This window comes from Lepisma saccharinum, chromosome 11 (assembly GCF_977018435.1).
Source record: "Lepisma saccharinum chromosome 11, izLepSacc3.1, whole genome shotgun sequence".
Classification (NCBI taxonomy): domain Eukaryota; kingdom Metazoa; phylum Arthropoda; class Insecta; order Zygentoma; family Lepismatidae; genus Lepisma; species Lepisma saccharinum.
The window spans coordinates 30,031,442-30,058,721 of record NC_139239.1 but is presented as its reverse complement, the minus strand read 5'-3'; positions in this window follow the sequence as shown (position 1 = coordinate 30,058,721).

Below are 27,280 nucleotides of genomic sequence, written 5' to 3'. Positions count from 1 at the left end.
ATTTTTAAAAACTCAGTGCAAGAAAACCAGGGAAACACCGTAAATTCTCGAGTTATTTGACACAAGGTGAACAGAAAAAGTATCAATACTAAGTAGCGTGACGAAATTGTATTCACTAATTTTATAAACTTTACAAGCTACAATTTACTAGTAGAAGAGAAATATTTCAGAAAGCTCTTCAGTTTCTTTAATGTGTAACGTATGGGGTGTTTGAAATATCTCCACTTGTTCTAACCAAATTGTTTTCATGCAGTGCAAGATTACGTTTCGCACCTCAAAAGTTGGACTGTTCAGTACTGTGTATTGTCTAATATTTTTTAAAAAATCTAAGAGAGAGTTCTGAGAACTTTATGAAATGTAGTCCAAAGTACAAAGAGACTATGATGAAGAAATGAAGAGAGCTAGAATACCCAAACGCCAACTAGGAGGAATAATGCACCAGCTGAGAGCACAAAAGAATATTACAAAGTAAACCATTATCGTCCACTCTTTAACCATTTTGTAGTAGAATTGAACTCACTTTTCTCTGAGCACAGTCAACACATTGCAAAATTGCAACAACTTATTCCAAAAATGTGAAATGGCTATCCTTCATTCATTGGAACAGTGTGTCAAAATGTTGGATGGCCTGGTTGATGCATTGGATTTTGATAGTCTGATCATACTTAGGCCTGCTAAACGTCCAGGATTTGTCGGGACAGTCCCGGAATGATATCATTTGTCCTGAATAGTTTATTTGGGATGCACGAATGTCCTGTAATCGTGTGGGAAAGAAGAAATGATTTAGACTAAACTTTCCTGAACTTTATATGTATTTAAATGCATAATATTAAAATGCTCATTTTACTAAACAATCTAACCGCCCCCATGATCAAGAGTTATCGAGTTACAAGAAGATGCTGCAAAGATATTTGACTTCACGATAGCGCCGCCGTCTGCTAGCAGCACTGAATTTCAGTTGCAAATCTCTTCCATTGCATACTAAGCTGTTTACTGTAGACAGCCTGTGCTTGGGTACCCGCACTGCTCTGTCCGCAGTTCTCAAATAAAGTTTCAATATTGTGAGATAGCAGCTTTGTTCATTATGGCACCAGAAAGGAATTGCAAGATTAATAATATACGTACTTCGAACTGAATTTCTGTTGTTTTTTAAGAAGTGTCAAGAATATCATAATGGATATGTATATACACACAACTTTGTCGGGTTCAGCACCTCACCTCCTCCCCAACAAGCTTCCGGTCAGCAATGTCCCGGATTTTCACTCATGAAATATAGCAACTCTAATCATACCAAAAGTTGAACACCCCCCTTACGTAAATTATATAGGTATACGACCATGGTTCAGGATATATCTCACAACACAATCCTGACCATTGTTGTGGTGCATCGTCTTGCTGTAAAAACGTTTTGAATTAATATATCATTTTAATCGCAGTAAGCTATTGTAGTATGACAATTGCAATTCATGTTATTGGGATGTGAAGCTTTAAATGACATTTATATATGTTTCGCACCATTATCCTCCCCCCTTCTTTCTGTAGGCACCCTTGATCACCTCAAACTATGTTTATGTAGGTACTCTTTCTGAGAGGATGGCAGCACTGTATTGAATGACCACGCAGAGGGATAGAGTAATCTAGCCATCAGTTTGTGCACAGCAGCTGTTTACGTTAGTTGTATTGACGAGTGTCCTGCGATTTGCAGAATGGAGACAAATATCGAGCAAAGAATTTGTTTTGTGTTGCCAACGGACTGTCGTGTGCTGAATCGTTGAAAATCCTACAAAAGGCATTTGGTGATTCGTGTCTGTCGAAAACACAAGCGTATGCATGGTACGAGGCTTTCAAAGAAGGCAGAGAAGTTGTTGCTGATTTGCCCCGTTCTGTTCGACCTTCTACGTCGACGACTGACGAAAACGTCGGAAAAATCAGGATAATGGTGCTTGAAAATCGGCGTGTGAGTGTGAGAGAGGTGACTCGTGAGCTTCACATATCACACATGTCCGTTCACATTTTGATTGATGTGTTAGGCATGAAACGCGTCGCGGCACGACTTGTTCCGAAGGAGCTGAATCTCCTGCAAAAAGCACATCGCAGGTATGTTGCTGAAGACATGATTTAGCGAGCCTCTAGTGACTCAACCTTCATGAAACGCATCGTAACTGGTGATGAGATATGGCTGTATGAGTACGACATGCAAAGAGGTCAACAATCCTCGAAATGGCGCTTCGAAAATGAAACAAAACCGAAAAACAACGCCAAAGTCGCTCAAAAATTAAGGTTATGCGCATTGTTTTCTTTTGGGTGTTGTGCACTCAGAATTCCTTCCAGCGGGACAAACTGTAAATAAAGAGCTTTATGTGACCGTTATGAGGCGTCTGCGTGAGAATGTTCGCCGGAAAAGACCAGAGTAATGGAAAAACAATTCTTGGGTTTTGCACCACGATAATGCGTCGTCGCACACGTCGATTCTTGTTCGCGAGTTTTAGGCCAAAAACTCAACACATGTCGCCCAAGCCCCATATTCTCCAGATATGGCTCCGTTTGATTTCTTTCTCTTTCCGCGACTCAAGTTGCCACTTCGGGGAAGGCGTTTTGAATCAATTGAATCCATTAAAGGAAATTCGCAGATGGAACTCAGGGCGATACCGTCTTTTGCGTTTGAAAAGTGTTATGAAGACTGGGTCAAGCGTTGGTATATGCGTGTTGCCTATTTTGAAGGCGACAAAATAAATGTTGATGATTAACCACGTATTTTGTGTTTTATTCACAAATTGCGGGTACTTTTTGTACATAGTAGTAATAGACCACCGTGACTCACATTGGTAGTAAGTTTTTTGAATGGAGTTCGCTGTCGCTTTGTAATCTAATCTCGGATCGATTCCTGGTGGAGACACATAGTGAGTAGGTAGCGACTTTCAACTGAACGTCCAGTCTGATTAATCTATCCATCACAAAGAAGACTTAACAAAAAATTCGACAATATTGTTATTCTATTGTCCCCATTACTCTATGGGCCAATACGCCCGTACACTCTATACCATGTCCAGTCAAAACGTGTTTAGCTACTATGTGGTTGCGCTATGAAATCACAAAGTTCTGTCTTTGTAAGATAGGGAAGACGACCCAGTATGTAGGCCTCCCCGTCAGCGTAATGGTAATGTCTTCGCCTTGTAATCTAGGATTCTCGCGTTTGTTACCCGGTGGAGGCACATAGTGATCCGGATCGTACTTTGAACTGTAGGTCCATTCCCGATTAGCCTATTTGCGCATAAAGTAAACTTAGAATAGAACTCAAACGACCGCCGTATGCATAAATAGTTCTTTTAACAGCTTCCCTTCATCAGTAGACTAATAAATCATATATTTACCAACAAATCACAGCACCTGGCAACCTTTTATTCCATCTCTCACCCCCGCCTTCTTTTTTTCTCTTCCTCATAGCACCCTCGCACTGCTTCTGCCCTTGACTCCTCCGAAGCTCATTGTTGCGTGAAATTTTCTTGGGAGACTTTTCCACCCCCTCGCAACGCCCTCCCCCCACATCATTCTCTCTCTCAATCACCCTGATTCCGACCCCTCGCATCATCCGCGGTTTCTCCACCATGACCTCCGACGTGTATCGGTTTCACGAATCACCCATCCATCCAGTCGGAGACAGTGAGTAATCAAACGACTCAAGAGATGACAGCATCTGCCCGGAATCAAAGTCCCCCCTCGTTTCACAATATCTTGGCAAAGAGCAAAATTTTGAAAGCTAGTTTGCGCTAGGCATCGTAAGCTCATCCAAAGCAAAGCATATTGTATACAGCAAGGATTGACCCAATGTTGCAGGTCATCCAAAGCAAAGCATATTTTATGTAGCAGGGAGTGACCCAGTGTTGCAGGTCATTCAAAGCAAAGCATATTTTATATGGCAGAGAGTGACCCAGTGTTGCAGGTAATCCAAGGCAAGGTATATTTTATATAGCAGAAAACGACCCAATGTTGCAGAACATCCAAACCAAAGCATATTTTATGTAGCAGGGAGTGACCCAATGTTTCAGGTCATCCAAAACAAACCATATATTATGTAGTAGGGAGTGACAGAATGTTGCAGGTCATCCAAATCAAAGCACATTTTATGTAGCTAGTAGTGACCCAATGTTGAAGGCCATCCAAAGAAAAGCATATTTTATGTAGCTGGGAGTCACCCAATGTTGAAGGTCATCCTAAGTAAATCATAATTGATATAGCAAGGAGTGAGTAACCCAATGTTGCAGATAATCCAAAGAGAAGCATATTTTAGGCAGCAGGGAGTGACCCAATGTTGCATGCCATCCAAAGCAAAGCATATTTTATGTAGCTAGTAGTGACCCAATGTTGAAGGCCATCCAAAGCAAAGCATATTTTATGTAGCTTGGAGTGACTCAATATTCAAGGTCATCCAAAGAAAAGCATATTTTATGTAGCAGGGAGTGACCCAATGTTGAAGGTCATCCTAAGTAAATCATAATTGATATAGCAAGGAGTGAGTGACCCAATGTTGCAGGTAATCCAAAGAAGAGCATATTTTATGTAGCAGGGAATGACCCAATGTTAAATGCCATCCAAAGCAAAGCATATTTTACGTAGCTGGTAGTGACCCAATGTTCAAGGCCAACCAAAGAAAAGCATATTTTATGTAGCAGGGAGTGACCCAATGTTGCAGGTCATTCAAAGCAAAGCATATTTTATGTAGCTGGGAGTGACCCATGTTCAAGGCCATCCAAGAAAAGCATATATTATATAGCAGGGTGTGACACAAAGTTGCGTGCCATTCAAAGAAAAGCATATTTTATGTAGCAGGATTGCCAATGTTGAAGGCAATCCAAAGAAAAGCATATTTTATGTAGCTGGGAGTGACCGAATTGTCAAGGCCATCCAAAGAAAAGCATATTTTATAAAGCAGGGAGTGACCCAATGTTGAATATCACCGTAAGTAAATCATATAGCTGGGAGTGGCCTAATGTTGAAGGTCATCCTAAGTAAATCATAATTTATATAGCAGGGAGTGGCCCAATGTTGAAGGCCATCCAAAGCAAAGTATATTCTATGTAGCAGGGAGTGACCCAATTTTAAAGGTAAAGCGAAGCATAATATTTTATATGGCAGATATTGACTCAATGTTGCATGATATCTAAAGCAAAACATATTTCATAAAGCAGGGAGTGAAGCAATGTAACAGATTATTCAAAGCAAAGCATATTTTATATAGCTTGGAGTGACTCAATACTGCAGGACACATAAAGCATATCGTATCTTACAAAGCAGGGAGGAAGAGGTCTAATGTCCAAATTAGATATACACACAAGGAAATGCCACCCCCTCCCCTGTGCATTGCATGGACGTAGAGGTATGGCTCCACAAACATTCACAATCTCGACCATTTCTGATGGTGATGGCATAAGCACCACGCTCCATCAGCTTTAACCGCACGAGCCCATTATATAGAGCCTTGGTGAACCCCAAAGCAACTGAGAGTCTCCCGTGCGGCGGTCATACACCACACTGCTTGGACCACTGCAGATCTAAACTCGATACATATACATACATGTATGTTTATACACAGAGCAATTTGATTTGATTAATTGATTTATTTTATTTTTCTTCGCTTTTCTGCCACTTTTGGCTAATCGAGAAGGTGAGGATGAGTGATGATGTGATGAAATTGATGAATGGACACACATGCCCAGGCTGGGATTCGAACCACGCGACCCCAGGCGTCGTGGCGCGCTGTGCTAACCGCTCCGTCACCGAGGTCGGCAAGAAAAATAAATTTCGATTACTTAATTTGAAATGGCATGAAAACCGCTATAATTAAAGACTTTTTTTTATTTTACTATTCAACTATATGCTTTACTATTTTGGATTTAAATTACGCACATAAGGGGAGAGAATACAATTTTATATTTTGTTTGTACAAAATAATGTTTCACAAGTGTCCCACTTCGACACAAAAAGATTGCGGCAGACGGTCTCGGAGACTAGGCAGTATATTGTAATAAAGTTCGCAATTTCTTGTAGACTTAATTTTTCAGTATTTCCTACTTTGGATGAAAACACTTCTTATGGTTCCACAAAAGAAGATCAGGATTGCAAGTCCCGTGACTTTGAAGACCAAAGTGATGTTCCCTGAGAAGAACTCCCGCAGTATGGCCAAACTCACTGTTTCACCCTGTTATGTATATATTCATCATGGCTTTCGGGATTGCTATCCGCTGCAATCTTTCTGAAATAGCTCCCCAATTGTTCTCACGAGGCTGGGTCAACATCGACATTTTGAGTTTCTCACCGAGAATAGAACCTGAGATTCGAAGATTTGTATGTGGGGGATAATTATTCTGCTATATGGGAGCTCATTCAGAATAACGTGTAATGTAATATTTAGTCACTCATGAATCTCTTAATTTGTACTAGTTTCAAAACTTACAATGTTTATGCAAGCACATATTAATGTTCAAATACTACAATACTTGCAACACGTTTATTGTTTTAATTAAGTGCTTAAAAAGTTATTATATTAATACACAAAACTCTCATTACGTTGAAAATTACTAGAATTTTTGTATTTATTGATTCGAAACTCGAGACAAGAACGAGAGGAGGTTAAAATCGAGATCATACCGGGAACAATTTTGCCATTCGAAACTCGGCACGAAATGGAAAACGCGATAAGTTAGTTAACCACAGTGGCTAGATCAGATGATCATGCAGCTTCAGTACATTACTCGCTTCGAATATTTGCTGCCAAAAGTTACAGAACAGTACTCCAAAATAACATTCTGCTAGAAGTTCAACTTAAGTTTTCAGTTTTGATTTGTGCTCTACAAGCTATTCAACTTACCTCATTTGCATTGCAGGCCCTTTGAGCATTGAACTTTCCACAATTTAGGATCATAAGGTTTACTTCACGGTGCTCCATCTGTGAGAAACAGAAAAACAAATAAATCGATATGATAGGCAGATATAAATCGATAACACAGAAAAAAAACAAATAAATCGATATGATAGGCAGATATAAATCGATAACACAGAAAAAACAAATAAATCGATATGATAGGCAGATATAAATCGATAACACAGAAAAAAACAAATAAATCGATATGATAGGCAGATATAAATCGATAACACAGAAAAAAACAAATAAATCGATATGATAGTCAGATATAAATCGATAACACATCATTCATGCTTAAAATTGTCAAAATTATTGATAAAATTTAGAGCGCTGATGGGTAACAGGTAATTGTTGCGAGATGACAATAATGATTAAATTGTTTCCTTTCTTGGATAATTTCCTCCTCTAAATAAATCCAGGATACATGCACTTCCTTACCTGTGCTTGATTTCGAGAGCAGGGAGCTTACGAGCTCAGTTTTCTCCCATCGACAATGTACAAAATTTCCACAAATAATTGTGCCTGTGGTGTGATCCGATCCGTAGGATGATAAAGACAAACTTCATGCGTTGAACTATCCACGAATATTTACTTCTTCATCAGGGTAGATAAAGATAATGATTTGTATTTAAAAAATTCATTTTTGAAGATTTTTGATTGAAATCGGATTTATTTTATTCAAATCTATTATTTTTATTAAAAAACACGCTTATAATTGCTTGTATTGTTTTTCTTACTATGCATGTGGATACTTTTTTATGGCAAGGCTTTTTCTAGTAAACATCCCTGTAACAATTTGAACAGTTTGATTAAAGCATGGAAATATTTGTTGCGGGTGTTAATGAAACTATAATAATTTCAGTAACTTTTCTTCCAGTAAAAATAAAACATTCTGGATGTACTTTTATTGTAACTTGAAATATTTTATATGATCTTTGTAGCTGAATTTTGGCATTTTTAAAAAAATAACACTGGAGAACAAATTTCTTGTTGCATTCATACCAACACTTATTTTAAACTAATTTGAGTGCGCTGATTTCAAATCAGAGGTTAGTTTTTCTCTGTAAGCTCTAGTTTTTTTTGCAATTCAACATTTTAATTTTTCACCTTAATATCCATTTCTCAAAATTCAATTGAACATTTTAAAATTGGATGCCACCTTGGCGAAGATATACTTAATTTATTCCCAAACACGTGTAAGTGCATCACAGTATGCATTACAGTTTGAAAATACGGCAAGATAAAAGCACATTTTGGAGTATTTAGCATGTATTCAATATAGTAAAATATGAGTATAAATTTGAGAGTTTTTCAAAAAGAAAAACACATATGTCTACATGTAGACGGAAGGCAATATAAGAAATTTGATATGAATGGCATGCAAAGTTCAAATAGGTTCTATTTAGGCAAGAATTTGTGCCTGTAGCTCTTGCTTTGTGGACTTGCTCAGGGCAATCTCGATAGCAGCTGTAGTCTGCCATCATATTCTTGTCCCGTCGCCTTTGACATGCTCTTTTATGTCATATTATGTTCTTCTTGCAAATGAACTGAGTGACCAACTGGAACTGATCCATAAACATACTGTGTTTAGAGCTATCGACAAATAATCTCCATTCTTTGGACTATACGAGGTAAGACATAATTGGATGAGAAGACATGAGATATCATGGCAGTAAACAGAGTGCTTGTCTTCTGAAAAGAAGTCCACAAATATTTCCTCTCACTTTCGGAAATATGACACTTTTGCTTATCAGTGCATTATATTTTCTTCTTGCAGCCTGGATGCTAATACCTCAGCTACTTTCTTATGTCTAAGTGAAGAAGCCATGATCTTGATATGAAAAACCAGAAAAAGAGTATTATATGGCCTCACCGATGACTCAGTGGGAATGTGGTCACCTTGCTATCAAGAGGTACTGGGTTCGATACTCGGTAGAGGCACATATTGGTCGGATCCCACTTTACACTGCTGGTTAAGTCCCGATTAATCTTTCTACACACAAAGTGGACTTAGAATACACTCAATGAATCAAGCAAACGTGTTTTAGTGCGTGGTTTTGGTAAATCTAAGCGTCGTCATCCACCTATTCCTGATGTAAATACCAATGGGTGTCCTTTTTGGCAAAAGTAAAGGTTTCAAATTGCGTGATAACTATAGCATGTACGGAAAAAATAGTTTTATATTTGAAATCAGCGTTGCAAAATTACATAGAAAAAGTTGAAAAATCAAATGCAACAGAAAATGAGAAAAAATGTTCCCCTGTGTGTAATAGTTTGCAAAGCATCAGATGTCATGTTTATTTACAGTCTAATGATAATGACACTATTTACTTTCACCAAAAGTGATTGTGATATCTACAAAATCCTTATGTACGTCATTCTATAAATCATTTATTTAAATCAATCCACTTTGTTCTTCATGTATATCAAGCTTAAGGCGTTCAAAATTTGAATCTATTAAAAATGTTCATAATCCAGCCAATATTTACAACGAGAGTGCAATTTCGCCCTGCACTATAAACTTCCGTGGATGGGAGAATACATACCATACTCACATATTGTATAAATAACAAACGCATATTCCTATGTAGTAACTTCTAACTAAAACCAATTTCACATACGTACTTATTCAAGGGCAACTTTCCACGAGGATTACTTTTTGTCAATTTATACTATAAGCCTATAATATTTGGAATGATAATTGCCAATTTCTAACAGTGTAACAGTGTACCTACATACATTGGAGCTTGCAAATTTAACAGAAGTATTAGCCATCTTAGATACTTAGTTTTACTAGAATGATTGTAATTACTAGTGTGCATAGATTAGTCAAAGAAACATTAATATGCTTCTTAATTATTCACAGACGGCAAAATGTAAGAATTCACAAATCCTGCTAATTATGTATGAAGAATAAAGACAGTGGGGGTCGACATCTCTTGAGAAACATTTGAACTTTCTTTTAAAATTGCATCAATTCAGTTTCCATAGCATATGACCAAATGTTTCTTTGTCATATTTGTTATTCAGGACGCTTATTTGGTAAATATCGTAGTCTTCCCTCCCAAATTCCATTCCAATGAATAGCTTAAAAATATATTTAAGAGCTTGAATAACTTCTCCCTATTAAATGGATTGGCCAGAAGTGGCAGAAAAGCCGGTTGAAATAATATTACAAAGTTTCGAAACTGCATATGGCAAGTGGAGCAGCCATGGACGTTGAGAGTTAGTTAGTTCTCTTCTGGCCGTAAGATTGTCTGCAACAGGTTGGTCTTCCAGGCTCTTCCGGTTCTTAACTTGCCCCATTTCCGCCTGCAAAGCTCTTCTTGCGTTGAAACCTTCCGCTTGGTGGCCATTAATTTTGCTTCCGTATCCAGTTACAGCAACAATACCTCTTACCAAAGTATTCGGCGACAACTGGAAGGAAAAAAAATCCCGCCGAACCACGCGAGTTAGAAAGATGAGAAAAGAAACAAGAATAATTGTTTGCATTTAGATGCATTTCTGTTTTTTATTTCCTACATCAGAGGTGGTAGTCCAGTCGATAGGGCGTCTGATTGCTGGGCGGAAGATACGGATTCGATTACCGGGGTGAGTGATTTCGGGTGGGGAATATTTTCAGCAATGTCCCAGAATTAAGCGGCTCTGAGTTTCACCCAGCCTCTACGAAATGTATACCTGACGGCAACCTTCGGGGATAAAGAGGGTGGGAGGGTGGTGCTGATCACATCAGTTACACAAATGGACTAGATAATGAATGCATCCACAACCTCCCCCCATTTTCCTGCACAGCATGTTACAATGTTCAGAGGGATGCCTGTACCTTTTACGTTACCTTCTACCTGATCGCGTCGATGAGGATGAAATTGATAAAGTGACACACGCATATGAACATTTAAGCTCAAGCCAAGAGGTCGACTGTTCGACACACATCAACATGCAGAGTACAGTCATATAGATAAGTTATTGATTGATTGATTGATTTAGTTTATTTTACTTCGCGTTTTGTGCCTCTTGGATAATTTACGAAGATGGGGATGAGTGATGAAATGATGAAATTGATGAATGGACATTCACAAACAACCAAGCCCGAGCGGGATTCGAACCCGGGTATAGATAAATTATACTCCTTAGTATGCGAAAATCGATGGCAACGGACTAGCAAATCACTTGTGGTGTAGTGGTTAGCAACATGTGCTCAAAAGTCAGGAATCAGAACGTTACATCGTTCTTGAAACTCGGGACTTTGATAGCGCATTTATTATTGATGTTAAGAATAACCAGCCAGTCAGTCATTTATCGTGGCGGGTTTTAATTTGCAGAGTTTCAGTCGTTTAAGGAACTATACCTCCGGATGATGATGCCTTACTTTTGCCAATTTCATGGCGGTGTTTCAAGAGTCGCAGTCTCGCAGGGTATAGGCTCTGGTATAGGTGTAGTCTATTGGGAGAGGGGAAAAATGGCCACTATTATATGGAAAGTTATATTCTAGATGAAAGTTATATTAGAGATGAGACGTGTGCTACTACTGAACTTACAAGTTTCCAGCAAAAATACCCACGGAGAATTTAGAAAAAAATATAGCTATTTTTAAATTTGTAATTACAATTTAGATATCAACTTGCGCTGCAATATTAATTATTTATTAATAGCTTTTCAATTTGCTTATGAGCCTTGTCATTCAATTTTCTGCCCTTAGAACTTTTGCTAGAGTGTTGAATATTTTGACTGCCACCTGTTCGTGTCCTTCTGAACTAGCGCCAGTCTGGTTTTAGAAGGTATTTATTTGAAGTTCTAAGTTCAATTGTTTTCTCTGAGGGTATTGTATGTACAAATAGGCTAATCGGGACTGGACCTGCAGTTTATAGTGGGATTCGAACATTTGAGTGTCTCCACCAGATATAGAAAACCGGGCCCCTTCATTACAAGGCGACAACGTTACCACTACCCCATCGGGAAGGCTGTACTTAGAATGTTGTGTGTATGTGTTCTTTTGAGCTTAATGTGTTAGTGTATCTTTTCGCATGTAGTGCCGTTTCATAAATGTATAGTGTAGGCAGAGCTAATATTTTTGTATTTCCTGAACAAGGTTTAGCTCTACTTTTTGCATCTTCTACAATCATAATAGCATTGTTTTGTTTTCTAAATGCTTCTAAACTTGCCGAAGAGTTTCCCCGAAATACAATTCCCTAATTCATTATAATATCTATCTATAGATATACAGGGTGTTAAAAAGGTAACTGAACATGGTTTGAGAGCTGTTTCAGTTGCCTTTTCTTTAAACACCCTCTATATATCTATAGATTCTAATGAAGAAGCTACTGAGGTATATTCTGCAATGCCCTTGACGTGAACTTGTGTGGAACCAATACGGAGTGGGTGTAAGAGTGTAGGACGAGTTTGATATAGTTCCGGACAAACTTAAAGAAATTAGGACTTTATCATCCTAACAATTTTTACATGACACGAAGAGGTGTGTGAAAATCACATATCGCTTCGATATTGCGAACTCTTGTAAGGAAACCCACGTGGACCCTTGGAGGCCACACCCCTCTTTAAGCCTCGTGAAGTTTGTGAGGAAAATAATATTTGTCCGGAAGTATAATATGTTTGGAACTTCACTTCATATAAGAAAGTTAGTATCAATAAATTTGTTTTATATTGTTAGCCGTAATCCAATAAAAGTTTCAGTCCAATCAAGATAAGCCGATTTAAAAGGAGTCGGATAACATCACTAGTTTACATGATAATTGAATCCTGAGATGAAATAGTACCGTTGCCGCTTCGTAATCAATAAGTCCCGGTTTCAATCTGCGATTGGGACATTTCACAGAGGTTCAAATGTTGCTTTAAATTAGTTCCAATACCGATTAGCCTATTCGAGCACAAAGCGAACTTAAATAAATGAAAAAATAGAAAAAAGAAAAATCTAAGAAAAATATAGCTTATGAATATGATCATGAAAATTTAAAAATTATATTCAACCGTTCTGTGTAACAATTTGGACACAAATTTGTTAATCGTTAGAATGACCAACTTAAGGGTAAATTAAATCAACATTTAAACCAATTCGAAATGAAGGAAGGGAAACAAAAATTTCTCAAATATTATAACCATGAACATAAAAAAAAGTCTTCTGAATTTTTATGTAAACATTTCAGCAGATGGACACATTTTAAACTAATTTTTCCATTGTTTTTCAAGATAAAAATTGCACCTCATTGTCAAGTAATTTCTAAATTTTCTCCTCCATTTGATTCTTCTCAAAGAAGTGACATCTCTTAGAGAAAATTTTACCTTGTTTTAAAGCTATTTACTTTGCAAACTCAATTATTTTCAAAATGTGTTTTCAGTTTTTTTTGTACATCCATCGTATAAGAATACTTAACAAATATTTCCCAGTACTGTAATTATGTGTGTATTGCATCGTTCCCATCTATACTCTGAGACAACTTAACCTTGCAGTGGTGTTTTATGTAGCCTATAAATCAGCGTGCGAACAAATTACTTCTTCAGTATCAATCGTAAATGAACTAATTAGTTACATAGAGGAAGAACCTTGGCATAAATACTTAAGAAAATGCTGAGAGCTTGAAACTCTGCATGTTTGAAAAGGGGTATTTTACGTTTTGATAAAATATGTTGAATTTAAATTAAACATTAGCTTTAATGAGGAACAGGTACTTGTTTATACTTTAACGAGAGTAATAGAAGCCACTGCTGGGGGAGGGAGCTACGACCCACCTCTTGTGACTAGAAATAGATAAAAATGATATAAATGGCATAACTTGTTAGTGAAATTAATTCTATTGTTCACTTAATTAGGGTATATTGGACACCATGTTGAATAGGCATAATTTCCGAATATTTACAGCCCCTCCGATGGGTTCGTTAACAGTTCGTTAACATCGTCGCCATGTAATAAAGGGGTCCTGGGTTCGACACCAGAGGAGTTCAGGCTTCAAACTGTCGGTCCAGTTTCGCTAAGCCCATTGTTACGACCTTGCACAATTAGTAACTTTGCATGTACTTAGTAAAGGAAGAAATATATAGTGTCACCTTGATTTGCATGTTGTATGGCTCAGTTTGTGACGCAAACGTGAAAGCGCCAATTAGGGTGCTTATGATGTAATGTAGCTATTAACCTTTATGTATTAGTCTAATGAAGTTAGTTCGTTAAACGCAACATGCATTTATTATGATGTAAATATAAACTCGCCAATCAGAGATTACCAATGTTAATGAGCTAACCAAATTGTAATTAGATGATGGTGGAACATTTAAATGTGTATATTTTCCAAAGTGTAAGAAGTTTATCAACGTTAAAGAAATAATTGTTAACTCAAACGAATATGAAAACTTTCTTCATAAATTACTCAAAACTAAACTATGTATTTTTCGAATATCTATCTGTTATAATTCAGAATATTGTATCAGGAAATTACCTAAAGGCCGGTGTTCGAGGCTGGAAACTTGAGTATAAATACGACGCATTTGGGCTTGGAATGGGGGTCTGTGTCAGTCTAGGAAGAAGTTATATAGGTTCAAGCCTATAGGTTAAAGCCGCTCTTCTGTAAATCCTAGATTTGTCCACCTTAGTGTTGACTTTCCAGTTAGTATTATTTTATCTACAAAAAACTGATTTTCAAGTTCCAGTTACGAGTCATCTACCTACTCGTTGTAAGTGTACAAGTGGTATAATAAACATTTATCTAAAACTTTACAAGCTTGGTTGGATTCTTCCTAAACCTACCTTGAGATGGGTTTCATTGTAGACAATTAGAGTCTTCATGTCCACGACTACAGGAGTAAAGGGTAAGAAGAGTTACCAGGAACGTATCACCATACATACATAAAGTGAATTTAAAACAAAAACTCCAAGAACTTTATTTATTTATTGTAATATCAAATAGAGCATAAGAAGCGTTGAATTAATTTCTAAATGTCAACAAGATTTTTTCTGCCACCTACAAATTCCAGAAACTTCACATGTTCTCGAAAATGTGTGTTTCTAATGGATTTCAGGCGGAATATATGCAATATGTTTGCTTCTGGCAAACTTGGGAAATGCAAACTCCCCTTAAAGTGACCTCTTGAATACCATTACGTTCTTCAACAACTTTTAAAACGAAGGTTTAAAATGGAAATTACGAAATATTTCGTTGTGTGTCTCACCCCTACCAATAACGCAGCTTTGTGACAATCACTTAAAACTGATGCGTATGCAGTGTGCAATGTCACTACATTATCGATTTGATTGATTGAGTTGGTGTTTTAAGTCCACTTTATGCACAGTCAGGCTAACAACTACTACATTATGAAATATAGCTAGTAACATAGGGCACTTAGTCATGCCATGCCTTGCCAAGTATTGTTTAAATGAATGACGCTGTCATATTCCAATGAATAAAATAAGTTCGTGCAACATAAAATAAAACCCTTCAATAACACCCTTTCTAAACTGCCAAAGAATTGAAGTAATCACCACCAACAGGCTAATCGCTACTGAACGTATTTCAGATTGGAAATCTTCGCCACTGAGAATCGAATACGGGACATATTGTTTACAGGTCGATGATGTTAATACACGATTAACGTAAATACACCTAAAAAAATCAATGGCATCGTCTACCTCACCCCCTGCATCATGAAATATGAATAAGGTATAAATCGAATACGTTAGAATTTTTACATAAAAAATAACGATAATTCACTAAAATTACTCAATAATGCAGACTATAGACTTCAGCGGCCTGTATCTCTTTGCAAGAAACCCATTCCTTTATGCAAGGACGAAGTCGAAATTCTTGAAAAATATGAAAAATCGTCAATGTTATTTGGCAGAATTTTGTAGGTTCACATTATAATATTAGGTCTCACCGATGGCGTAGAGGTAACGTCGTTGCCTTGTAATCAATTGATCCCGGGTGCGTTAGTCGATGGAGGCACGCACAAGTGGTTCGGATCCCATTTTAAACTATAGTTCCAGTCCCGATTAGTCTTCCTGTGCATAAAGTGGACTTAAAACAAAAACTCAAACTCGCATTATAATATTACATAGTTCGAGTGGGAGCATGACCCCCATGGTCCCTCCCCTGTCTACGGGCCTGCAACACACTACCGTAACAGGATTCTATCAATGGAAGTCACCTATCCGAAAACAGAAAAGTCTAGAATTTAACCAGGTATCAGAGTTAGCGCCATGACAGTGCAGGCAGGCTTCTCGAACGTGGTACAAAATTTAACACATCAAGTTCACGGAATCAAGCAGCGAGATATCTGCTAATCAATCTGCATTGTCAGTTTTTGCGTACGTACACATTATGTTAGCAAGATTTCCTTTGCTTCAAATTTTAAAACTAGGAATACTAATGCTTCTTCAAGAGACTTTTAGATAGAACGTGCACTGCATACAGCTACAACTCCCTACCTTGTAACTAGTTTCACCACGGCACAATTCTCGTTGACGTCAGCTCGGTCGACATGTTTTTCACTTGCGAACCACCGATTCCGCCGAACTTCAATTCGGGATAACACACTCATCAAAACCGAAGCTTCCGTACGTTGAATTTATACTACTTTCAAGGTTACACTCACTGGCAATAACACAACAAAATTTCCTCTGTAAAGACGTTTGCTTCTCACAATGCTTCCTGTGTTATCACTCCCCCTTCTCCTTTGCCTGTTCGTTTTTCTCCCCTACTATCTCATTTCTGAACATTCGATATTAAACTGAAATAAACTTTATTAACCCTTCACAAATAGAACGTCAGTCCTTCAACCAAAATTTTAAACAATAATATGAACAAACACGTAAATATCTGCACACACAAGCTCGGACTATTTTGCATAAATTGGTGTGCCCCATATCAATGCGTGTCCTCTCAATCCCAAGCAAGGTGTTTCACCTCATTTCCGAGTAGGTGCATTCCAAACTAAACGAGACCATTTATTTCTTTTCTTTTCTTTATAATGACGGTCAACAAATGAATCAAGATAAGTTATTTGAAGTTATATAAGCTGTGTGTTAAGAAATAACTTAAAATCAGCAATTAACCAAATTGTAAATTTTCCACTGAATAACGTCATGTTAGCGAATGGTTCATCAACGCCATCTATTGAGTAAAAAATCGGATAACTCTTAACTTATGACATATAGACCAAACTTCCATTCTAATAACTAACAATTTTGACAATTCCGTTACAAAACCAATAATTCAAACATGTTTTAGTACCAATAATCTTTATAGGTAAAGAAGCGTTCAGTAAAATTATGTGTTTTGAAGAAATTGATGTTTGTTTATATTTGGTAGTCACTTCTTTACCGCTACGTCCCCCCATGTGCCTTGGATCCTGACAAGTACCTGTAAGCACGGGGTACGCAGAGGGGCTGATGGGGCTACAGCCCCTTAACAAATTTTGAGAAAATAAAAATTTACAAGTGAAAATCAGTAGAGAACAAGAAAAAGGAAATGTGTAAGTGCAACCCCCTCCTCAAAATTATCGCCGGTTGCCATTTTTGTCTTGGGAGTCCAATTTTATTACAGAAAAGCTCCAAATATACGAAATGTTTTATTATGTATCTTGTCCCCGGAGAAGAGGGAATTTCTACTGAAAACGCTTTACTAACTCTGAGGGGAAAGTCTGAAATGAGGTAGAATTATAGGCGTGCGGACATCCTCTTATTAGGGTAGCAAAAAGACTTTGATGAAAGTCCAATCGGGTAAATAAAAACTACAATTGATCTCACTCTTTCACAAATTCTTTATCGAACCGTGATCTGCGTTACTTTCATTCTTTTAAAACAGTTCCAAGTACGAGAGGAAGTTGCGTATGTTGCTGTGCTGCTACATAGACGAAGTGAAGATAAAGAAGATGGTGCACTTATTAGATATTATAACAATCCCAATATCCGTGGCATCAATGTTCCCTGTTCTTCCACCCATTTATTCTCCCTTCCTCTGTTTCAGAGCTTAATTTTGGCCTCTCCGATGGCCTAGTGGTGATGTAGTCGCCTTGTAGTCTCGGGTGAAGGCACATAGTGCTTCGGATTGCACTTTAAAACTGTAGGTCCAATCATAGGCGTAACTTGGCGGGGACAATTTCTCCAAAAGTTTGATTCTGCCCTCTCAAAATTACGCCCAAGTTTGATTCTGCCTCCTCAAAATTAGGCCCCAAGTTACGCTCATGGGTCCAGTGTCGTTTAGCCTATCTGTACATATAGTGCACTTAAAACAAATTCTCACTCAATTTTAGAACTTAATTCACAATTATACATGTTTTCACACAGCAGATTCAAAACAACGAGGCTGCACATAATTTATTTCCAATGTTGACTAATTTTAATCTGTAGCTCGATAGAGATAGCACAGCTAGTGAAGAAAGTATGCGAGCGTGTTAACGACAGATAATTTCCTAGGGAACCAAGTGGGATAGGTAGATTACATGAAAAAGGTGCCCCCTATCCTCTTTACCTGGAACTTTCATCAACTTCATGTCTGTTTTAAGTGCATAATATTATTTAAAGCAACGATAAGATCACTCTACATTAAACTTCTGAGTGAAAATATTAGAGGGGCAACTGTTCCCTACCCCTTGTCCCCGTGCGCAGGCCAATGGTAGAACTTCTGGTTTCTCCCTTTCAATTCAGACACGCGTGAAAATAGCAAACTTCCTTAAAAGTAATACATTTCTTCCAAATTCTAAGATCAGGGACTATTTGGTCTTTCAAGCTTATTGCAATTACTCTGAAAGTCATTTTGATGTTTTGAAGTTTAGCGTCTTGTAGTTTGCACTCGCGAGAAAAGAAGTAAAGAAGATAACTTCACAACACAATCTCCCTTGACAGTAATATCAGGAAAATGGTTTTAACTTTCATCCTGTTTCTCCCTCCCCTTCCACTCCCTCCCCCTGAACTTGGGACGAGAGGAGAGGTGACCTCTTGTAAAGTGTAGGGGGAAGATTTTTAGCTCCACTAAATTGTCCATTGATTTTTCCTATCACCTTTCAGACAAGGCGCTGCCATATGGATCCCTCCTACGCAACATGCTGGCTTCGTTTTCTTACTTCCCTTTTCGCCTCCTACTCATCATCATAACACTTCCTTACAGGATGTTTTAATTTTGAAAAATCTTGCTTTTTTCCTCTTTACTTTAACGGCTGCTGTTTTCTTTACTGAAATACATATTTCCCTCTTTTCGCATACATAATTAATCTGTCTGTTTGAAGAATTTTAACGCTTTTCGTATACCTTAACTTCTTGTGACGTTAATATTGCTAAAACAAATATGCTAAACCAAGGTTTAGCATTGTATTGGACGACTTGTTGAGTTTGTTCTAAGTCAACTTTATGCACACAAAGGCTAATTGGGACTGGGCCTACAGTTTGAAGTGGTATCCGAACTACAATGTGCCTCCACTGAGTATCAAAGCCGGGATCATTTGATTATAAGACGACGATGTTATTACTACGCCATCAGGGACAACTTTGTCTTCAGTGTATGTATGTTGTAATTTACTAGTTATATGTGAACGAGAATGACAGCTTAGTTTCCCGCTTTCTAGCCACAGAAGTTTCCAATCTCGAGCATTTTTTCATCATCAACATGTGTCGCCCCAGTCAACACATGTTTTTCAAGCATGTTCAATCTGTGTTATAGTAATAAGTGTTGAAATATTTTATTTTAAAAATGTTAGATTTCTTTCTTTAAAAATGTGTTATTGTTAATACCTCTATAGGTAAAGGATTGTTTAACTTAATTCTTGCAGACATGCTGAAACTATGGATATGTAAACAATCACGTAGTTACCTTGGTAAAATGTAAACAATTTTTTGATATAAAAGAGCAAGACATTTGTAAGCCAGCGGGACATTCTCCTGGTTGCTGAAAGGCTGATGAATCAGGGGACGTTGAGGAAATATCTTGCTTCGATCTTCGGTTTGGCTGGTGTACTTGTACTACATGTTGGCAGATATTTCACAACCCAACTCTGAATAAGGTGTTCTCCTGCATCATCAAAAGACCAGGATTATAAACTTCGGTACAACAAATAGGTTTAGGCCTACAATCTGTATCGGGTGAATTGTCTGTTTGAAAAGTGTTTGTATATCACCAGAAGTTCAAATAAATCTCCGAGTAAAAGATCTTAATGATCTTTTATTTCAAACCTATATAGGTAATAACTAAAAATTAATACATGACATAGAGTGGGATGAGGCTAAGTAGATAGGAAGGGAGAAGAGAATACGAGTGAGAAAATTGAAGGAGGCCAAGGAAATAGAGAAGATAGGTGAAGAAGACACAATGAACTGGAATGAAAGAAGGTGTTAGAAAGAGTGGAAAGGACAAGAGAGAAGAGGAGACGAGAAGAGGGGAGAAGAATGAAGGAAATGGAGCGTGAGATAAAGAGTCCAACCACATTCTAAATGGAAGTAAATATGTTTAACCTTTTAGGTGAAAGTACAGTTGACAAGGGAAAGCCATCTGCTAGAATGTTCCAGAACAACTTTCTAATAGTCTGGAGGGGAGTAATGTTTGTGTATATATATCGTCCTGTTTTGTACCTTGTTACATTTGTACTTGGTGCAGAGTCTGAAGAAGACCTTGCTAGAAGGTTGAAACGTTACGTTTAGTTTATGTTTTATAATAAAATAAATTTCTGCCTTGGTCAGCATATTCAGTTTTTTTTAATAAATCCTGCACCACAGACCACGCAAGAGCTTGGTCCTACTAACCCTAAGAAGCCTTTGAGAAGTCCGATAAAAGGGTTGTAACCAGACTAACATAAAGGCATAAGGTGCTTGTCAAACATTTAATCATCATTAGATGGTAATCTTGATGGTGGCGATTAGCCTGAAAAGGCAGAAAATGCGATGTAAAATAAGGAAAAGAAGATGTATTTCGATCTCACCACCGAAGATTATGAGTTCGAGTTCCAGCCTGGGTCTGTGCGTTCTTTGTGCCTGTCCGTTTATCTAATCACCACTCATCCTCACCGTCGCGATTTGCCAAAATGACAGAAAATTGAAATAATAATTTTGCAAAAATGAAAACTAAAATGCAAAATCACATTAGTTAAGCCTTTCTCTCAGATCCTCCCAGGCCTCCCCGATGGCGCAGTGGTAGCGTTGTTGCCTTTTAATCAAGGTGGAGGTACATAGCACAGTGGTACGGATCCCACTTTAAAACTGTAGGTCCAGTCCCGATTAGCCTTACTGTGCATAAAGTGGAATTAAAACAACAATTCAATCAATTCAAATCTCAGACTCTCTCTCTCTCTCTCTCTCTCTCTCTCTCTCTCTCTTTCTCTCTCGGAGAAGAAAAACAGGAAGTAATAAAGAGAACGTGAAAAGGAAGAAAAAGGAACGGAAGAGGTATAGAAATTGAAAGAAAATAACAAAAAAAGATAAAACAGGATAATGAAAGATATAAAGGAAATGAAGAGGGAATAGAAAGAATATATAAAAACAGAAAGGATAAAAGAGAACGTGGAGGGAAGGAAAATAAATAGATAGAAACAGGAAGAAAGAGGAAAGCACGGTAAGAAGGAAAAAGAGATATCGAGAAAGACATGAGATAATGAAGGAAAGAGAGAAAGAAAGAAGGATTTAGAAAGAAACAGGGAAAATGGAACTAGGGGAAAACAGGGATTAAAGCGATGCCCACAAAAGCAGATCTTACGAGAAATCATTCTTTCTGCCAATAAGAAAGAAGCTCTGAGTCGTTTCCTTAAAGGATGTTGATAACACCGAATTCCACAATTGGGTTCAAGACTGAACTTAGGCCAATGCTTCTCTCGCATTAGTTCCCAACCTGATTGCCTGCAGGTTACCTTTTCCAGAGTAACATGATCCTTCTTTCCGATCTTGTCCTGTTCTGCCTTGACATTCAGTGCATCTAACTAATTATAAATCTTTCACATGTATTGCACGTGCATCAGATTTCATATGGATATGATTCCACTTGTCAATCTTCAAACTTCCTTTCCGTCTAAAAATTTTAGCTTATTGTTGTCATCAACAATACCAGTGCTAATTAGGGAATCCTATGCTATGGATCCAATTCCTATCCCTGAGCTATTGATCTTCATTATCCTGCATAGCATAGGCATATATATATTTTCTAGATGCATTCTGACGTCATCCGGAAGCATTTATCGATTCTTCTTGTATTCTGCTTCATCTATGGCAGATTCAGTAGCCACTTTACTAGAGCAGGAGATATTTGAAGCTAATATGCTACTTTTAGTGAGTGGTGGCTGTTTAAACGTACAGGGAGAGAAAATTTAGCTTTATTTAATTTAGGGAACAAGCGTACATAATGCAGAAAGTTTTCTACGGAACAGTATGTTTCTATACTTCACAATTTGTGGGAGTTTGACCACAATTACAGTTATCTTCTTTCTTAAAAAAAGTGCCTCCATCTATAATTTATTCTGATTTCGAAAACCTACTCTCCTAGAACATTTGTAACACGATTTGTGTTTCTGCATTGAAAATATGTCATATTTGCTTTGCTAACCATTCCGCCACGGAGTTGGCTGCATTGAAAAGGAGGACACTTTGAGCATGTAAGGTAGGTTAGTTGAGTGTCATGATATTACAGTGCACAAAATTATTTTTTTTTGTAAATTTTTTTTTAAAAAATAAGACCTGCTTACTTTAGTAATACATTTTTGTCAACTGACTTATGGGTCACCCTGTATTTAAGATGTTTTACGAGTTTTAGACTAGAACAAAGTAACTGTAAATATAACGATAACCGAAACTAACTTTCTCAAATTTCTTGAGTTATTTTCTTAAATTAGTTGAGTTATTTTCTCAAATTAATAATTGTAATTGTAACTGAGTTATTCCTTGCAGAATTTGGCGCCCCACGAACATGTAGATAAATCTTATGTATATCTTATCTTATATCTCTCTGTATGTTTCGTCACCTCAAATAATATTGGCGTATGAATGACTAGCACACGATCACGATTAATTAGTTTTGTACAATATCAGTTTATATCGGAAATTACTATCCACATTAATAATTATGATCCATTAGTTCAGTGCAATATCAGTTACTGTTTGAAAATGGAATTAACTAAAATAATAGGTGGACGTTCATTATTCCGTTTATTGAAACTCCGCAAATATTACTATATTGAGATGCTTAGTAGACACAGCGCTTTCTTTTGACGATTTTTGTTCAAAACATAGCTAAGTATTTTTGTGTTTTTAGGTCCTGAAGTCTGGTCTGTAAAATGTTTCAAAATATAAAACGTTTATTTTCCCTCGCCCCTTAGTGGAGTATTACCTAATAAGAGGAAGCCACCCAATAACTTTCAGGTTTCCAAGTCTGTGGGTTTGGATTGTGTGTTGATGAGTTACCGAGTGTGGACAATCTCTTTCATATATTAAGATAGGCGTATATTTGTGTGTATTATATTTATTATGTTTACATATAAAATAAACATATTATGATGTCTATTTGTATTATGTATTATGTATTTGTATCATGTTATATATGTATTTGTATCAAGTAATATATGTATATATATACAGGGTGATTCTAAAGGTAGGGTACAAACGAAAACCACAGATACCTCCCATGAAATAGAGACGAAAGTGCCCCTTCCACTTTGCCGAGAGATGCCTCCGTTAGGAGCTAGACAACGCCGAAAACGTGTGAAAATGAACTTCACACCGCTGTACAGCCAGTACCAGTGAAGATAGAAAGGCGGAACAAAAGAAGTCAAAAGGAACACCAAAGTCGCCCATCCGAAAAACACCAGGCGGCAGCTGCGCAACGCATGCGCATGGGGTTCCACAAAGGAAATAGGAGTGTCCCGCAAGGCAAGTGAAGGGAAAGGATAGCGATCGACAACGGTAGGGACAAAAGAAGCAATGAAGCATGAAGTAACAATTGCACAGCGGGAAACAAACACCATGATGAGACAGTGCAGTCGAGAAAAGTAGTGCGGGGTTGCAGAACCACGGGAGGACGACGTAGGACGAAGAAACGCACCGAGAATGCAAGCAAAGTGGTCCTTGACACTCGACAGGCAACAGACGCGTACATGGTTCGTGGCAGAAATGGCAGCGCTGGCGGTGCAGCGCATGGGGCGTCCCCAAACACAGTGGTGAGACAACGCAGCAAGAACAAAGCACGGTGCAACAAAAGAGAAAGAGGACCGGACGGGGAATGGTACCTGCCAAGGATACAACAAATGCGGGACGAGAGATTCCCCGTAGCAGCACCGAGGGGATGTCACACAGAGGTCGTGTGCCAGCAGGACAAACACAGCAACTACGGGCACAGGAGGTTATTGCCAATGAAAGGTGCACGTACAGATAGGACCACGTACACCGTACAGACGTTGTTACAAAAGTCGTGATGGGGCCGAATCAGCCTCTTAGAAATGAAGCCGGAGGTACATCGCTGGGTGGGAGGGGGCGAAATACTGCTGGAGTGTCGTACGGACCCCACCACTCCGTACGGTGGACGACACCAATGGACGAGGTCGGAAAGTGTCCAGCCCGATCACCAGGTCTACCGTCCCCATACCTGACGCGGCTGCTTGCTTCCGAGCACAACCCCAGCCGAACAACTCGAGTCCCTCCTCGGCCGCAGCCTTCCGCTCCGAAACCAACCGTGGCCTCACACCACCGCAGCCGCACACTGCCGCTTGGGTGTTAGACCGGACCGAGCGAGACTCGACAGATAAACTGCGTGGGACAATCGTGTAATGAAGCTACGTGGGGGTATGCACGTCTGTTCAACTGCTGGGTCACCCCACATTGGTGTACACAAACACCACACGATCGTACGAAGTGCTCCCCGTCGGCTCGAGTAAGACGGACGACGTACGTGTTGTGGGTGAATGAGCAAGAATGAAGGACACTACATGTGTTCCACGATGACAAGCCCCCAGAGTACATGGCCCCACCTGATGGCAGTGGTCAGGTAGTGAAGAGCACAGGCACGGGTGGCTCGGGAACGTCAGCTGCAGGCGTCTGTTCTGTGTACACAGTGCCATATTGGAAGTGCAGCGTGAGGGAGCGTGTCAGTTAAAGAGCCGGTGCGGTGGTGGTGTGCTTGACGTACGACAGTTGAGTACGTTGTTTCGAAGCCGATGTGACCAGTGTGTGTGTGTGTTCCACCTGTGCACTGGAGTACAATATTCCATAATTGGCACTGTCTTCACCGTACCATGGAACGCTACACATTTGTAGAACTGAGGGACATGCATTTTGTCTACGGCCTTGCAGATGGCAATGGTCGAGCAGCTGCACGCCTGTATCGCGAACGGTATCCGGACAGGCGACACCCCGACAGAAGGTTGTTTTCGAACGTGCACCGTACCCTTGGTGAATCGGGTGTGTTACGTGCAGGCCATCATGTCGGTCACCCAAGACATGTGCGAACCGCGGCGAGTACGCTCGCCTAGACGACACACCGTACACTAGCACCCGTAGCATTGCACGTGCAGTGGGAGTATCACAGTCGACAGTGTGGCTTGTCCTTCATGATGATCTGCTGTATCCCTATCATCCACAGCAAGTCCACGCGTTGCAGGCTGGGGATTACCCACGACGTGTGGAATTCTGTCAACGACTGTTGCAGTTTTGTACCGACGATCCCCGTTTTTTGCGCCATGTGCTTTTCACGGACGAGGCAACATTCACCCGTGAGGGCATCTTCAATTGCCGAAACAGCCATGTGTGGGATTATGAAAATCCACATCCAGCAGTCGAGGTGCACCATCAGACCCAGTTTGCAGTGAATATCTGGGCAGGTATCATCGATGAACAGATTATCGGTCCATACCTGCTGCCACCACGTTTAAATGACCGCCTCTATCGCACGTTTCTTGCATCAGTCCTTCCAGAGCTGCTAGAAGATGTACCCCTCAACGTGTGACATCGCATGTGGTTTCAATTGGATGGAGCGCCTGCACATTTTGATGGCACAGCGCGAACCCTTTTGCACCGTACCTACCCACAGCGCTGGATCGGCAGAGCGGGCCCCGTCCCCTGGCCCGCCCGTTCGCCTGACCTCACACCTATGGATTTCATCTTGTGGGGCCATGTGAAAACACTCGTCTACGAGACCCCGGTGCCTGACCAGGAAACATTGGTAGCGCGGATACTTGCAGCATCGGCCGAGGTGTGTACCATGCCAGATATTTTAAACAGGGTTAGCCAGAATTTCCTGCGACGTTGCAGTGCCTGCATTGAATGTGGTGGTCGTCAATTTGAGCAATTTTTGTAACAACGTCAGTCCGGTGCAAGACTACGTACTACGTACTATTCCTATCTGTAAGTGCACCTTTGCGTGGCAATAAACCTCCTGTGTGCTTAGTTGATGTGTTTGTCCTGCTGGCACACGACCTCTGTGTGACATCCCCTCGGTGCTGCTACGGGGAATCCCTCGTCCCGCATTTGTTGTATCCTTGGCAGGTACCATTCCCCGTCCGGTCCTCTTTCTCTTTTGTTGCACCGTGCTTTGTTCTTGCTGCGTTGTCTCCCCACTGTGTTTGGGGACGCCCCATGCGCTGCACCGCCAGCGCTGCCATTTCTGCCACGAACCATGTACGCGTCTGTTGCCTGTCGAGTGTCAAGGACCACTTTGCTTGCATTCTCGGTGCGTTTCTTCGTCCTACGTCGTCCTCCCGTGGTTCTGCAACCCCGCACTACTTTTCTCGACTGCACTGTTTCAGTCATGGTGTTTGTTACCCGCTGTGCAATTGTTACTTCATGCTTCATTGCTTCTTTTGTCCCTACCGTTGTCGATCGCTATCCTTTCCCTTCACTTGTCTTGCGGGACACTCCTATTTCCTTTGTGGAACCCCATGCGCATGCGTTGCGCAGCTGCCGCCTGGTGTTTTTCGGATGGGCGACTTTGGTGTTCCTTTTGACTTCTTTTGTTCCGCCTTTCTATCTTCACTGGTACTGGCTGTACAGCGGTGTGAAGTTCATTTTCACACGTTTTCGGCGTTGTCTAGCTCCTAACGGAGGCATCTCTCGGCAAAGTGGAAGGGGCACTTTCGTCTCTATTTCATGGGAGGTATCTGTGGTTTTCGTTTGTACCCTACCTTTAGAATCACCCTGTGTGTATATATATATATATATATATATATATATATGTGTGTGTGTGTGTGTGTGTGTGTGTGTGTGTGTGGCGGCGATTAGGGGGGCGGGGGGCCGTTGCCCCCCCGCTTTCGTCACTTTTGCCCCCGCACTATGCTAAACCTTTTCTACAAAGGGAAATATACTGTCTTTGCCCCCCAGTTTGACACTTTGCCCTCCCAGTTTTGGAACCCAATCGCCGCCACACACACACACACACATTACCAATATCTTAATATATATAT